The sequence below is a fragment of the Eublepharis macularius genome, chromosome 1, assembly GCF_028583425.1.
Source record: "Eublepharis macularius isolate TG4126 chromosome 1, MPM_Emac_v1.0, whole genome shotgun sequence".
In the NCBI taxonomy this organism is placed as follows: domain Eukaryota; kingdom Metazoa; phylum Chordata; class Lepidosauria; order Squamata; family Eublepharidae; genus Eublepharis; species Eublepharis macularius.
In genome coordinates, this window is record NC_072790.1 from 77096472 (window position 1) to 77109200 (window position 12729).

Here is a 12729-nt window from a genome sequence, read left to right on the forward strand (position 1 = left end):
TTAAAAACTTCAAAGCTAAAAATTTCAATGATTTAGATCTGTGCCAACATTTTTGTTTAGTATAGCGGAGGTATTTTTGTTGTCTGGCTCTGCTCTCTCTGCCAGACTCAGCCCTGGCCCACCCCTCCCCAATACAGCTGAACCCCTTACTTGGGCAGAGACAGCCAGCAGAGGTCGGAGCTCAGCAGGAGCCACGGAGGAGGAGTGGGATGAAGAGACCAACGCATGAAGAGCCTTCCCTGCCTACCCAAATAGCAACAGAAGCTGGGCAGAGGCTGAGAGAAGGAACACCCCAGCATACAGCAGTGGCAGGGACAGGCAGAGCGAAACCTGGCCATCATCAGGGAGCGGGGGCGAGGGTGAAGGGTGGTGGCCGTAATCTCAGCATGCCGAGCCCAACTCAGGGGGCAGGCTCGTTCCAGAGTAAAAAGCCAACCAGAGGGGAGTGGCAGGCCAGAAAGCCCATCATGCAGGGAGCAGCAGGGGGAAGGGAGACAGACAAGCCAGAGACAGAGGGTGATTGGGAAAGGGAGAAGAGAACCGGGAGGGGGATAAAGGGTTTCCTCCCCGTGAGGCCAGGGAGGAGAGGTTGGTTGGCATTGCTAGAGTGCGAGAGAGAGGGAAAGAGAGTACGTGTAACCTGGTAGGAGGAAGAGGGTGAAATAACACCCTCCCCACCACAACTCTGAGGCTGAGGGAGAAAGCCCAACCCCATCCCGGGGTGGAAGGCAGCACGGAGGAACAACGGGGCAGTGAGGTGGGCGTGGCTGGGCTTGACATTTGTATTTGGAAGGTTTATAAATTTTCTAACACTTTCTTTCAGCTAAGAGTTGCTTACATATTTGCTACATTTAATTTTATGTTCAGCTCCCAATTTTTGAATTCTAGCTATAATTTCCTCTCTAATTTTATTTCTTCGTTTTTTATTATTGGCAGCAATTGAAATAATCTTTCCTCTAATAACCGCTTTTATTGCATCCCACACAAACATCTGGGAAACTCCACACTGTGAACTGAGATCAAAATATTGTTTTATTTCCAAAGAGAGTTCTGAGAAAATTGTTTTATTTAATAAAACTGATTTGTTTAATTTTCAATTTGATTGTTTCATGTTGGGAACCTTATTTAATAAAATACATTCAGTCCAAGCATGATCTGTCCAAAATTTGTCTCCAATTTGGGAAGAAAAGGCCTGATTAATTAATTTAGAGGATAAAAATATATAATCGATTCTTGTATGTATTTTATGAGTGGGTGAATAGTATGTGTAATCTCTTGCCCCAGGATGATGAAGATACCAGATATCATGCAGATCAAATTTATTCATCAAATTTGCTAGTTCACAGGCTCTATTTCTTTTTTGGTGGTGCCACTGTCGTCTTAAGGATTTGTCTAACTCAGAATTCATAATAAAATTAAAATCACTTCCAATGATTAATTCTCCCTCAGAAAATTATACAGCTGAATAAGAGTTTCCTCAATAAAGTCTGATTGGCCTTGATTTGGTGCATATAAAGAAAGCAAAGTAACAGGTTCGTGATCTAACTTGCCTTTCAGAAACAAAAATCTCCCTTTGTTATCCTTTAAAGAGGCAGTCAAGAAAAATTGGGTATGTTTTGATATTAAGATTGCTACTTCCCATGACATAGAAGAGTTGGAGGCTTGATATTGTTGTTCATACCACTTTGAAATAAAAATTAGGGAATGCTATTTTTTTAAAATGCGTTTCTTATAGAAATGGAATTGATGGTCTTAATTTGGTTAGAGCAAACATTCTTTTGCCTTTAATTTTATTATTTAATTCTCTGCAATTAACAGATAATATTTTGTGGTGTGAATTCACATTTTGAATCATTGTAATTGCAGTCTTGTGCATACAGAAGTGGTTAACAAACCCAAACAAAAAGAACCACCATGCTATTTTTGGTGATGCAGGCATTAAAAAAAATTGCCCATAGTTTCTATAAATTTTGTGGACCAAAAATATGTTTTCATAATACATTCCATGGCCTTACATTTGTTGCCAGTATATTTAGTAGACGTTAATTCTTTCCAGAATATAAATTACTCATTTTAACAAGCATTACTCTTACCCCTCCAAAAAACCCTCCACCCACCCCTTAATAAAATAACTTTCTATCTCCTCACTAAGAGGAACTTCTACAGAAATACCGACCAAAGTGGTCAGTAAGTATTAAAGTACAATGCCCCCACAATCTGGAGGACCCTACTTCTTTAAGGGCTAACAAAAGAGGTCAGTCTCCCCCTCTCCCCACACCGACCAAGTAATTCTTATAAGTAGGTTATTAGCCAAGACTGAAATAAACATGTATAAAACATGAGATAAACATGTATATACTATATACTATATATTATTAAACACTATATATTATTAAATAAATTAAATCTATTCAATTTGAATAATTCTGAGGATTTTATCTCTGTCAAGAGTTTCACTTCACAGGAATTCTACTCCACAAGGTTGGAAATGATGAGTCTTTTCTCAGGAGTTGGTTTCTGAATTTTTTCAGACTGAAGGTCCAAGTTTAATTCTTGAAGAAGTTGATTGTCTATTTCTAGATCATTGGCTTGATGATAAATCTGATTATAAACTTGGGTTCTCGTCAATGCAATCCATCAATACCTGATGTTTGAAGCATTTAACTTGGATGTTATAGGTTTTTAAGTTCTTTGCACTGAAGAAGAGTTTCACTAGAGAGGTCTCGGTAGACTTGAATTTTCTTTTCTCTATATGTGAAGAAGCCTCTTTTTCTTGCCTCTGGAAGGACCTTCTCTTTGGTACAACTGTCCAATAATTTGATTATTATATCTCTGTTGAATTTGGATTTAGAGTTACATACAGGGCCCAGTCTGTAAACGCTCTCAATGGCTGGTGCAATGCCATCTTCAAGTTTTAATTCCTGTGCCAACTACCCTGCCAGAAAGGCTGCCAGATCTATTGAATCCTCCTCTGATTCTTCAAAACCTCTGAATTTTAGGTTATTAAATTTCAATTTATTTTCCATATCAATGAGTCTGTTCTTTAGCCATATTTCTCCAGCTTGCAAACTGCGTGTTTCCTCCTGGAGTATTAAGCCTAACTCCACAGCTGACTAGGAGGTTTGGGATACTTGATTCAGAGAGTCTTTAATTTCTTTTAACTGCTCTGACATGGGCTTAAGGAGGATTTCAATTCTGTTCGCTATTTTGTCTTCCAATTAGTCTATTTTGTTTGATTTCTGCGTCCAGTACCTGTAAGTTGTCTCCTACAGCAGCCTCATCGTTTGTGATGGCCATCTTGGTGGATTTTGTCTTCTCTGAGCTAGCACCACTTTTGGGTTCTCCAGGTGGAAAAAGGCTTTTACTGAAGGGGGAACAAAATTTAGAGGCTTGTCTCTGCTTCCCTTGGTCTTTCATATCATTTATTTTTGAGATCACTGCTGCAGAGCCTTAAAAAAGCGGCTGGCAAGGGAATGAAGGTCAGAGCTCACTCTTTAGGCGTCTGGCATAGTCACACTCGATGCCCCACCTTCTCGGTAATAAGTTTCTATAAACATTCTCAGGCATGATGTACAGTTTACCCTCAATTTTTTCCTCATGGTAATATGGACTGCAGTCTGGGACAGGTCCCTCCAGACCCCAGTAGGATATACCTTTTTCCCACCACCCATGTCAGGGCCATGAGAACATACAGACACAACCATTTTAAATCTGTTACGACTCTTGCTAAGTTATAGAAACACAACCACTTTGGAAATGAGTGTGTTTGTTCATTTGTGTTGCTTCACACAAATAAGTCTATTTATTGTAGCTTTTCACATGCTTAGTGTCTTTCCATATAAATGTTGTACAATAAACAGTCTCCATATTAGGGACTGTGTGAAGTGGCAATACAAAAATCAGCCAACTAAAAGGAAGTGGTATCCAAGAAAGGCCTGGCTTACCCAAGGCTCACTGGATTTATATGACTGACTAAAATCTGCCTCACAACTGCTGGCAGTGTCAGCAGCTCTGAGAAGAAGAGATGAAAGGTGAAACAAATAAATGAGCCCTCTCTGTACTGAAATAGTAGAGTCCAGTAGCACCTTAAAGACTAACCAACTTTATTGTAGCATAAGCTTTTGAGAATCACAGTTCTCTTCGTCAGATGCATCTGACGATGGTTAGTCTTTAAGGTGCTTCTGGATTCTTTACTATTTTGCTACTACAGACTAACACAGCTAACCCCTCTGGATCTACTTCCGGTAGTGAGAACTATTGCAAGGGTGTCTTGCCATGTGAGTCTTTAGCCTGCAGGCCCCTTCCAAGAGAGAAGCCATGGGCTTGGACATCCAGGATGAAAATCCATGGATAGGTTAGTCAGTGACTTAGCTTAGGTCACACGGAAATCTTTAACTGAGTAATGTGATACAATTAAATCTATAAATGCATTTTCTCTTTTTTTTCTTGAAGCAGCCAAACCCATTCACCCCTATGGAGAAGCCTCCACTGTCTGAGCTACTGGCAGTGAGTGAATTAAATAGTGTTAACAGGTTTCCAACTTGAATTGTGAAGAAATGACCAATAGCTGCAAACAAAATTACTAGTGAATTATTTTAAGAGAACAAGGATTTGCAGAAAATATGCTGTATTCCTTGCCCTTGTCAAGGTCAATAAGATGAATAATTAAGTGGCAAAACTCATTTAGGATAACAATACAAATCTATAGTCCATATAAAAGTATAACAAAGGGCAATCATATCAACTAGGAAATAAAACAACATCCATAAGCAACATTGTCACATACCCCAGATCATTTTTAATATAAGAAAACATATTTCTTGACAGGGATGTTGATCAGACTGCTAAAAAGTTCCCCCAATGCTATCTGGACACCAACAACACTCTTTGAAGTCCAAAAAGAAAATGCTCCTGCAGATGTAAGAATGCATCCAGACCAAGATTCCCAACATTTCATATGTGAGAAATAGTGTTCACAGATCTTTCTTATACTAAGTTTATCCCTTGAAAAATTCTTTTGTGTTTGAAACATACTGGAATTATTGGATGAGAAATCTTGTCCACATTCACTGAGAGCCAATGTGGTATAGAAGTCAGAGTTTCAGACTAGGATCTAGGAGGCCCAGGTTTGAATCCCCACTCTATGATGCAAGTTTGCTGGGTGACCTTGGGCCACTCATACGATCTCACCCTAACCTGTCTCACAGAGTTGTTGTGAGAATACAATGAAGAAGAGGAGAGTGATGTAAGCCACCTTGGGTTATCACTGGGGGGGAAAGGTGGGTCTAAATAAATAGATAACATTTCAAACTCAAAGAACTTCAGAGGGAAGTTTTCAGCGCAAGGAATTTTTCATTTAAAATTACAGATTCTGAGAATATGGGTTAACTAAACATGTTTGATTCCCTCCCCCCATTTTCTCTGGAACAACCACTACTGAATTTAAACTAAAGAAATTTACATAATGACATGTACAGGTAAAAAAAAAATTCAAACTGCACGCTTCCCCTTAAAACTAGGATAAATACAGAACTTGCTCTTGATAACAGATTCTAAACCAACCCAAATAATTCCACAGATTGATTTTATCTCATTTCAAAGCCATCTCTCCTCCCCACTTTCATGCAAAGACTGCATAAAGAGCCACAAACTACTACAAGCACAAAGTGTCTGGAGAAGGCATATCTATCAACATCTGACAAAGAAAAACATGTAATACAATATTATGCCATCATAACCAACAAAACAAACATCATAGTCAACAAAACAAACAACTTTCATGAATCAGGTTCCATCATAGTCAACAAAACAAACAACTTTCATGAATCAGGTTCCATACGCCACAGAGGAAGTTCTGCAATAGCAACCCCAACATACATGTTCCCTACAATATTAAGAGCAATGCTGACCAGTCTACTAAGAATTCTATTACTCAGGTCTATTCGAGGGGGCTTACTTCCGGGGAAGCATTCTTCAACCTGCAAAGCCAGGCTGAGCCTGCGGTCTAATTCATAGGACCTGACCAAGCTGTACACTTAACGAAGAGGTCTGTAGGGAACAAGATAACAATTTAACCTTTGAATCTAACTTTCCCTAAAGAGTAAAATTCCCCCACAACACACATGGAAAAGCTTTGAAGCTTTGCAAAACAAGGCTGGAGGAACTGTTGTTTCTGTAAGGAGTTTTGTTGTCATAGTAACTGCCCAGAGGGCTCACGCCACACTCCATAACAGCCTGAGTGAAAAACAGCAGAGTCCTGTGGCACTCGAAAGCCGAACGGATTTGTTGAGGCACAAGCCTTATGTAGGCTAAAAGCATTGCCCTCAGCGGGCAGATAACACGCACGCACGGCTAAACCAAAGTTCGACTACCACAATGCTCACGGAGTGACACGGTCTCCTTCGGAGCAACCCCTTGGTAAACTCTCCGGGCTCCTTCGGGGAGGAGCGGGCTAATTACTGGTTGTTATCCTGCTCTTCCCCTCTCGTTTATCCTCATAACAGCCCTGCGAGGTAGGATCAATGAGGGAGAGCAAACATCACCTATATACAATATGAGGGGGTCGGTCCGAAAGTCCATTTGCACCGCTTGCTTCTACCCGGGAAAGGAGAGAGAGCGGCACAAGCCAGCACTCCCTCCTCTCCTCGCAGGCGTCTCCTCCGCGTCGCGCGCCCCCCTTGCCCCTACCTGCCTCCTCGGGCTCAGGAACGCCCTCCCCCAACCCGACGGTTGCCGGGATTCCGCTTAAAGGCGCCGCCGCCACGTCCCGGGATATTTACCGCAGGTTCCAAGGTAACGGCATGAGAAGGAACGGGGCCAGGATGGGGAGAAGAGGGCGGAGGGAGATCTGGCGCTCTCTTCTATTGGTCGTCTGCCTTGTCAAAATCCTCGCCGAAACCTCAACCGCCGTCTCCGATTTGGCCGGAAGAGGCGGGGAAGGGAGATAAATAACAGACGGGCGATGGGGGATCGGAGCTTCTCATTGGGCAGCAGCTGCTTAGAGAAAGAGGCCTGTTGGTCGCAGCGCTGGGCCAGGACGTTCCATGGCAAAGGGAGTGGGAAGAAGAGGAGAGGGAGGGATTGCAGCCGAACTTGTGCTTCGTTGCAGGTGGGTAGCCGTGTTGGTCGGCAGTAGAGGAGCAGGGTCTGAGTCCAGTGGCACCTTAGAGACCAACAGGATTTTCAGAGTATGAGCTTTCCAAAGTCAAACCTTTCTTTGCCAGATACGGGGAGGAGTGGAGTTTCAGGGATCCTGTATATCTGAAGAAGGGAGCTCTGAGTCTCGAAAGCTTATACTTTGAAATCTTGCTCGTCTCTAAGGTGCCACTGGACCCAAATCCTGCTGAACTTATACTTGTGTTTGCTGGTTGCCCGCTCAACGAAGATGCTCAAGGTGCCCTAGAGCAGCCAGGTTTTCCTGTGGCATTCACCGTCCCAAGTGCTTCCCTGCCAGGTCTGTATGCTGTTAAGATTTCCTGAGCGCAGGATTTTTTTGTGTGTGCGTGTAAAAACAAACGGGACCATTGTGGCACATTAAAGACTATCGCGTTTTGTTCGTTGTTGCACTCACAGTCACCCCATCTCAAAATGATGTTGCAAGAAGAGGTCAGAGTGTTGAGGTTTAAGTAAGGATAGACGAATGGAGGACGAACTTGAAAGAAATGCATACAATTCTACACGTTATGGAGAATTTTGACTTTCTCTTAAAAGTCTAGAGCAGATATTCAGGACAAACAAAATGAAATATTTCTTCACTCAATGTATAACTCCTAACCCACTGACACAGAATATAGCAATGGCCACTAATTTAAATGGATTTAAAGGGGATTGCATACATACATTTTTCAAAATGAAATCTCCATGTACAGAGGAAGTATACCTATGAATACATAGTGCTGGAGTATAACAGCAGGAGGAAGTTATTGACATCCGTCACTGCTTTAGTACTTTGTTCTTGGGGCTTGTTGGTTACTGGATGCAGGATTAGATAGGGTGTTGGCCTGATCCAGTAGGACTTTTCTTCTTAATGATACATGATTTTTGCCATCCAATGCTGATGGATTTTAAAGTTTAGATAAATATATAGAGGAAAGGTGAACCTCCATATGCAGACAGAGTAAATCTTTACATTTATTTACAAAATGTATATCCTGCCTTTCTGCCCTCATTAGGGCCGCCAAGATGGCTGATGAGGTTAAACAATCAATTCTGTATTTATTTATTTATTCATTTACCAAGTATTTTTGCCATCTTTCAATGAATATGAATTTCCAAAATGGTTTTACAGTATGGAAATGCAACAATCAAATAATATAGCTTATCATAATTAGAAAGGCATATATGACAAACCAATAATTGGACAACAGAGGAGAAATGCTTTTTAGTAACATCTGTTTCAGGAAGTACAAAAAAAGCACCATAACATGCTTGTCAAATCACCTTAATGTCCTATTCTTGTCTTCCTTGTGGTGGCTTTGTGGTAATATGCATGCCTGTGGTGAGGGAGAAGAAACAAACTAGCAACTGGGAGGGACTGTTGCTCAGTAGTAGAGTACCTGCTTCACATTGAGAAAGTTCCAAGTTCACTCTCCAGCTAAAAGGATTAAGTAGTAGGTAGTGTGAAAGATCTCCATCTGAGATCCTGGAGAGCTGCTGCCAGACAATACTGACCTAGATAAACAATGTTCTGACTCAGTATAAAGCAATTTCACATGTGCACCCCCCCCCAGATCCTATGCTTCCATGCTGCATTCCCCCTTAAGAGATAATATTCATCAGTTGTATAGCGATTGCACTTAGACTTGGATGGCCCAGGCGAGATTGATCTTGTTAGATCCCAGAAGCTAAGCAGGGATGGCCCTGATTGGGTTTCCTGCCTTGAAAACCATATGAAGTAACCAGTGACTTCATAGCACTTTCTACCACCATGGGGAATGCAACCTGGAAATCAACATACAAGAAAATAATAATTGTTTGCCACCATTACTGCAAATTACTTGCAACCTACTTCTAGTGTTTAGACCAGTCTATTTATGGTTATTGACATCCGTCAATGACTCCTATATGCACACACATTTTATAATTATTTACAAGCCATACAACAAAACTGATTGCTTTTGCCCACAGCAGGATAATCTAAGAAAAGAAGAGGGGGAGCTAGAATGTAGTAGTAATAATCAAATGAGAAGTCATGCAATACTTATTGAAGATCATGAGGTAAGGATGTTGACACTCTGTGGTTCATGAAAAACTTTTCTGCCCTGTTTCATACTACATTCTTCATTTGCATATGCCACACTGATATATCTGGATATCCCCTGTGTTTATGGAGCAGTCACTGGTCAAACAAGTGAATTGTGCATATCCATTGACTGATGAATGCTGCACCTGTGGAACTGACAGCATAAAGTTACTCAAAATACAGATGTTCACATATGTGAGGTTTAGCAACTAGATAACTCCATTATTGCCCACCCATAATATTTGAAATACAACAAAAGCATCAATTCCCACTCCCAGTGAGGAAGCTTGATAGTTGCTATTGTTATTAATAACAATATGCCTTTCCTATTGGGACCCAAAGCAGATTACAAGCATGCAGGGCTTTTTTTCTGGGAAAAGAGGTGGTAGAACTCAGTGGGTTGTCAGCACACAGGGCAACTTTTGGTAAGAGGTGGCGCTCCTGGTACCACAAGTGTGCACGGAAAGCATGCACGTGCTCCCAGGACCGTGCAATGATGTCACTTCTGAGAAGTGATGTCATCGCACAGGGTGCAGCCACCCCCTAGGAGCACTCCCACAAGGGGAGGAGGAGGAGTTTAAATCCCCACAGCTGGCCAAGTGCAGGAGTTTAAAAGTTAAACAGCCCCTTTCTACATGCCTTGCAAAGAACGCTGAAAGTGGCCCTTTGCAACCCCTGCTGGCTTGCTTCAGCTGGTCAATGGGGACTTCCCCACAGCCACTGAAGCGCAGGAGTTTAAAAGTTAAAGAGCTCCTTTCCGCGTCTTGCAAGACTGTTTAACTTTGCAACTCCTGCGCCTCAGCTGGCCTGCAGGGACTTCCCCACAGGCCAACTGAAGCATGAGAGTTGCAAAGAGCCCCTTTCTGCACACCTTACAAGGCATGTGGAAAGGGAATCTTTGAAACTCATGTGCTTCAGCTGGCCCATGGGGACTTCCCCATAAGCCAATTGAAGCAAGCCAGTGGGGGTTGAAAAGGCCTCTTTCTGTGGCTTGCGCCGGGGCAGGATGCCGCTGCGGGGGGGCCTAGGGAAGAAGGAAAGGACATTCACTGTCTGATTGGCCAGAAATCTGTGCGACGCTATGCTGCCGGCCTGCCCTCCTAAGGAGGCTCCCTTCTGCCTCCGGCTGGGGCAATCAAGGAAGCAGTTGTAGAGGCAGCACTTCCCTTGGCAAATGGGGGTGTAGGGCCCACTCCTGTTTCCCCACACAGAGGCTCAGCTGCAGCTAAAAAACGGGAAGCCTTGGGCTGCAAAAGGAAACTGAATCAGGTAGGGGGGCCACCGGACACGTGACAACTTTGGAGAGGTGCCAGAACACCGTTCCACCATGTTCCAGCTGAAAAATAGCCCTGCAAGTTTTTTTTTTAAAAATCCTCCAGTGGAAACTGTTTTACTTTAAGAATGCATCCCATGAACCTCTTGAGTTCTTGACAGGAGGGTCCTTGAGAGAGATTGGGGGAGGGGGGGTTGGCAGAAGGGTCTACTTGGAGAATATGAATTTGTCAATAATCCTCTCCTCTCTTGTGCTTTTCACTCACAAAAGAGAGGGATTGGATCCAATACAATGTTTGTGGGGCAGAGTTACAAGCTCAGATCCAGAAGAAGTTCTGTTTAAATCTCACTGAAACCAATGGGACAGAAGCATAACTATTTTCCTTTGGATCCATGTTCCAAAATTACTTTGGAACGCCACAATATTTCTGTTTTGAAAGTATATCTGCCCTATGAGACATGCACATAAAATCCTAATGAAATCATTGAGGCGTATGTGCATAACCATGCAATTACATTTCATTAATTACCATGGGACTTAAACACTAATTGTGCAGTCTGGGCCTATGCTGAAAGATATGTCTAAGCCTATTGAAATCAATGTGTTTGTATAGGAGCATACCTTTAGACTTCTATTTTACCGACAAGCTTATGTTGTTTTGTACTACTTGAGGTAACCTGGCATCTCCCAAAGAATTCTGGGAATTGTAGTTTGTGAACAGTGATGAGAAAGGATATTTCATTTTGCTCAATATCAAAAGCATGTCCTTGGAGAGAAAGGTCGTTAAACTGATTTAAGACTATAGTGTGGACATGTTGTAAGAACTGCAGAAAATGCCACAGAGACTACTTTTAATCTTTATTTAGTGCCAAGACATATGGTACAGAACTGCTTAGGTAGAGAGATCTATCATGATAATTATTTATTTGGAAGAAAACAAAGTAGTGTTGAGTAAATGCTGACAAAGATAACACATTACAGATGTTTGCTTTCCAATGTAAGGGTATCTCACAGCTTGACTTTCTAGCTAAAAATAAAACCAAAAGTTTTTTAGAAATGGGAATTGCATTCTGAAAACAGGGAAGAGTTAAAAAAATATTTTGACCATTAACAAGACAAAAGTAAAGTATGGTCAATGAATGAAATGTAAAAAACTTTTTAAAATATTTACATAATGAAAACAGTTCAATAACAATTCAGAGTGAGATGACCATGCTGTAACAAGTAGTTCAAATAGTTCATGTAAAGGAGACTTAGTTGTCCATTTGATTCATTATTTGCCTCCAAACATCAGTAGTTTTTAAAGGTTTTCTTTTTAAATCATCAGTTTGATCATACAAAATATATCTTAATTTCTCTAACCACCCTTTTTTACTTAAGAGGGAGGAAATTTTATTTTAATGTCAGGAAATTTTAAATTTTATCTAAGAGTTACAAAACTTCATCAGATTTCACCGGAGTCACTTCTTAATCAATGTCATAGATTGTTGTGAAGAGGTAAAGTGGGATACAAATGTAAGAAATAAATTTGATTGTCCAATCTATAACCACCACCAAAGTATTGAGTGTAACAGCCCTGCTTCCTTTAGACTTCTTTCAGCTTTCTTCTGGAAAAAAACCAGTATGGATGAAGTAGCACAGATGGCTACCCTGTTTACCATGTACAAATCCAGCATGGCAACAGAATGTATGATAGAGGCTAGCTGGCATCTGGGATCCATACAAAGCAGGATCTTTTGTGCCCTTTGCTTTTAGGCCTGTTTCATTCTCTAATTGAAGACAACTGTAACACATCTCTACTGAAGAATAATTATACAGCCAAGATGATAATAACTGTATATAAAAGATTTTGCATTTCTGCATTTATATATTTATCATACAGCTTTTAAACTACGTTTTTACTATATTTGTGAAAAGGATCAGCTCTACAAGTCTGGATATATGTGGGTTTGGGTGTGTGCCAGTCTAGGTGATTCTGACATGAAGCAAAGGTGTACATAAGATGGGCATGTCAGTTTTTTCTCCTTCTGCCCCTGCCTTCCGGTTGTGACAGCCCCAAACCCCTTCCAATAAGTGCCATACTGTGCCAAATAATTATGAGACACCAAGAGTTTGAAAGATTGGTGATGCAACTGAGGTGATGCACGTGTCTTATTACAGCATTGTCACTAGTCTACATGTTTCCTCCAGATAGTACATTGTTATGACCTTTACT

At 41.4% G+C, this 12729-nt stretch overlaps 1 protein-coding gene across 1 annotated transcript in view; it reads right to left on the reverse strand.

Moving 5' to 3' along the window:
- LCA5 (lebercilin LCA5) overlaps window positions 1–6756 on the reverse strand; it is a 46769-nt gene extending 40013 nt beyond the window's left edge. Inside the window, exon 1 of the mRNA XM_054985581.1 lies at window positions 6688–6756. The gene's annotated coding sequence lies outside the window, so the exon portion shown is untranslated. The remainder of the gene's footprint in view (window positions 1–6687) is intronic.
- Between the last annotated feature and the right edge of the window lie 5973 nt (window positions 6757–12729).